Source organism: Oryx dammah, unplaced genomic scaffold, assembly GCF_014754425.2.
Source record: "Oryx dammah isolate SB20612 unplaced genomic scaffold, SCBI_Odam_1.1 HiC_scaffold_11072, whole genome shotgun sequence".
NCBI classification, from domain to species: Eukaryota; Metazoa; Chordata; class Mammalia; order Artiodactyla; family Bovidae; genus Oryx; species Oryx dammah.
The window spans coordinates 1,106,100-1,110,339 of NW_024080466.1; the positions used below are offsets into that span (position 1 = coordinate 1,106,100).

General features: G+C 41.8%; 1 pseudogene; it reads left to right on the plus strand.

Moving 5' to 3' along the window:
• The first annotated feature begins 240 nt into the window (after nt 1-240).
• On the plus strand, nt 241-2,055 carry LOC120860412 (annotated as a pseudogene).
• Nucleotides 2,056-4,240: the final 2,185 nt, after the last annotated feature.

Consider the following 4,240-nt stretch of genomic DNA (forward strand, 5'->3'; position numbering starts at 1 on the left):
AACAGATTTATTGATTTTTACTGAAATCAACTTATTCATAATTTTTATACTCCTTTTGCGTTCTCTGTGTTTTGTGTCTTTTATCTTATGAGCTAGTTTTTTTCTTTCTCTTTGAAAGTTTTCCAATAGTAATGTAAAAGAAATTAACATTTCATTTTTATTCTTTGCTACCCATATTTGAAAAAAGTATTGTACTAATCTTTCATTTATTCTGATTCTTATTTCATTTATAATTTGCGAATGTTATCACTTGCATTTCTCATCTTTGTGTTAGTATAATCTCACATCTCAAATGAAGTTGTTAATTAAATTACTGGGTTTTGTAATTTATGTCTTCTCACAATATTTAAAAACATTTGAATAATTTTATAATTATATTCACATAAACTATTTATTTTAAATTTCATAATTAAGCAGTTTTAATATTCAGTACATATTTAAGAAACACTTTCAACTTCGGCCTACTTGTAGAATATTTCCTTAATCCTTAATATCTGAGAATGCTTATCTTTTTTTCTTCAAATATAAGAAAAAACAATTTCTGGATTAAAAACTACTGGCTTATAAACATTTTTGCTCAAAACTACTCATTCTATCAGTTTCAATTTTTTATAGAATAAAAAGTAAATAAGAAACAACCCTTTTAAAAAATTAATTGTGCTGTGCTTAAGTTGCTTCATGTCTGACTCTTTGTGACCCTGTGGATTGTAGCCCGCTAGACTCCTCTCCATGGGATTCTCCAGGCAAGAATATTGGAGTGGGTTGCCATGCTTTCCTCCAGGGATCTTCCCACCCCAACACTGAACCCAAATCCCCCACATTTCAGGAAGATTCTTTACTATCTGAGCTACCAGGGAATTTACTAAATTTAAAAATTTGAAATTAATTTTTCCTGCTTGGATGCCTATATTTATTTTCCTTGAAATAATAACAAAATAATTAGGTTAAGAATGGGGTGTTGTATAGAGTACAAGACCTTTACATTGTGAAAAGGAATCAAATTATGCTCATCCAAGTTGTGGAATACTATACTAAAGAAAATAAAGTCAGAAAGGAGGAAAATGTACATTTAAGCAGAATTGTGTTCGTCAGATGACCTTAATTACAGGCCTGAAAATGCACTGAATGATCCAAGAGAAGTGATTCCTGGAAAGAACAATGAAGAAAAACATCTGAGTTTTCTTCCTTAATTTATGTACTCCGGAGTAAAACAGGTATGGGATCCCATGTGCTATGTTGTATGCCAGGTACTGATTATATATTCTTCTACTCGGAAAGTTGATAGCATAATAGAAGGAGACACACTTTTAGACAAGCATGAAAAAAGTCAAAGTATTGTCAGTGTGATACTAAAAGCCTAGCAAAGAGCTGGCTGGGCTGAGGGCTGCGGGGCCTGCCGCGCTCTGCGCCGGAAAGAGGAACCTGGTGGCAAGGTGAGCGGTGGCGCAGGCTCCTGCGGAAGAGGTGGGTGCTCACCCTGGTCTCGGGCTCTCGCTGCTCTACTTCCTCACCAGCACCTTCAAGCGGGAGGAGAGCACAGTGAGAGATCTGAATCTCCTCCAGGTCCAAGACCACGATCAACCCTGTCCCCCGTGGAAAGTGCAGTTTAGCTCAGGCCAGAGCAGTCAGCCCAGCAACCAGTGCCTGAACTCCATTCAAGGGGAACACCTCCTTCCAGATGAACTCGTCTCCGACTTTCAGGATAGGTTTGTGAGAGGAAAGATTTGCTGGTGACAGGCTGCGGCAACGTCACCGTCCCTGGCACGAAGCAGTACTGCTGTGACGGCTGCTCGTCCAGTGGCTGCTGGAGTGCCCAGGAGTACTGCGTCTCCTGCTGCCTGCAGCCCGACAAGCAACTCCTCCTGGAGCGCTTCCTTAGCCGGGCAGCCGTGGCATTCCAGAACCTCTTCATGGCAGTCGAAGATCTCTTTGAAGATCTGAATTGTGTTTGGCAAAACGCAGGGCCTCATCCCAGAGCGTGCAGCGTAGATCCTGTAGGGATCCCATAGCAAAGACTTCTATGGAGAGAGCCCTCCCGAGCTCTTCCCGGCGTGACGTTGCGTAGGGAGACTCAGCACGCTGGGGAGATGCGCTGCTGAAGAACTTGCAGCCTGAAGCCTTTCTCTGGTCTTCGACAGAAGACTTGCTCATGACCGTTTCTTGAGTTGTGCTCTGTGGCCTCACTCGCCCCCAGGCTGACCAGATGGACTTGCTCCGTGAAGCAGCTGGAAAGACTAAATGGCTGGTGACCTGGCGGAGGCGTTGGTGCTCTGGGCGCCTCAGCCCTGTGGCTGCTTAGGGACCTGTGGGCCCCCGTGCGTGTTCTCCCCAGGCCCTTCAGTGTAAAGTTATTTATTGGACTTATTTGGACTTTCTTTGGGAAAATTGAACGTGAAGTTGCTCGGTCGTGTCTGACTCTTTGCGACCCCGCGGACTGTAGCCTACCAAGCTCCTTTGTTCATGGGATTTTCCAGGCAATAGTACTGGAGTGGATTGCCATTTCCTTCTCCAAGGAATCTTCCCGACCCAGGGATCGAACCCGAGATTGTTAATTTAAAAAAAAAAAAAAAAAGGAAAGACCAAAGGAAAGAGCTCAGTCCATTCTGATCTAGCAGGTCATAGATCTCAAGGAAACTAGTGACTGCCTGAGCTTCCTCTCCCATCCCATATGAGAAATGTTTCTCCTGATGATGACCAGTGTTTCAGAAGTGAAACCAGGTATTTTGTGCTCCTCGGATTTAATCAATATGATTCCATGGTAGAGGGATTGGGTGACACAATCAGGGAAAACATGTTTTTGGATTTTTCTCTTTGTTGTTGTTATATCCAACTTTCTAAAGGCAGAAAAGACAAAGGAAGGACAAAGGAGTCATGATCCATTTTATTGTTGTTCAGTGGCTTAGTCCTGCCCAACTCTTTGCGACCCCATGGACTGCAGCACACCAGGCTTCCCTGTCCTTCACCATCTCCCTGCATTTGCTTGAACTCATGTCTATGGAGTGGATGACGCTATCCAACCATCTCAGCCACTGTCGTCCACTTCTCTTCCTGCCCTCAGTCTTTCCCAGCATCAGGGTCTTTTCTAATGAGTCAGCTCTTCACATTAAGTGGTCCAAATATTGGACCTTCAGCTTCAGCATCAGCATCAGTCCTTCCAATGAATATTTAGGGTTGATTTTCTTTAGGATTGACTGGTTTGATCTCTTTGCAGTCCAAAGGACTCTCAAGAGTCTTCTCCAGCACCACAGTTCAAAAGCATCAATTCTTCAGTGCTCACCCTTCTTGATGGTCCAAATCTCAGCATAGTACATGACTACTGGAAAACTCATTGCTTTGACTATATGAATTTTATTGGCAAGTGATGTCTCTGATTTTTAATACACTGTCTATGTTTGTCATAGGTTTTCTTTCAAAGAGCAAGCATCTTTTCATTTTATGGCTGAGGTCACCATCTGCAGTGATTTTGGTGCCCAAGAAGACAAATTCCGTCACTGTTTCATTTTTTTCCCTATCTATTTGCCACAAATGAAAAGACCAGATGCCATGATCTTAGTTTTTTGAATGTCGAGTTTTAAGCCAGCTTTTTCATTCTCCTTTGCACCTTCGTTTAGAGGCTTTTTAGTTCCTCTTCACTTTCTGCCACTGGGGTAGTGTCATCTGCATACCTGAAGTTATTGATATTTCCATATGAAACCACAAAATAATTTAATGATGTTTGTTTTATACTTTTTGCCTTATTTTTATTGTAAAAAACTGCCAATTTTAAGAGAACATGTATTGGAATTAGAGGAGAAAATGTCTCACTGAAGTGTTTATTAGTGAAAAAGAACTCTGTGTCTGACTCTGTGCAACCCTGTGGACTATAGCCCACCAGGCTCGTCTGTCCATGGGATTCTTCAGGAAGAATACTGGAATAGGTTTTCATTCCATCCTCCAGGGTATCTTCCCGACTCCTGGATTGAACCCATGTTTCTTACTCCTCCTGCCTTGGCAGGCAGGTTCTTTACTACTAATGCCACCTGGGAAGTAAGGGAAAAAAAGCTCAGTGTTAATTGGATGAGCTCACATAAATCAAAAAGGTGGGAGCATTGATTGACTGATTCTATCCCCAAACATAGTCAATAGTATACAAATTATGGTATAATCATTTAAATTTTGAAATTATTCATTTTGTTTTCATCAACATTATGCCCAGTTAGGACTTTCTGTGTGGCGCTTGTGGTAGAAAATCCACCTGCCA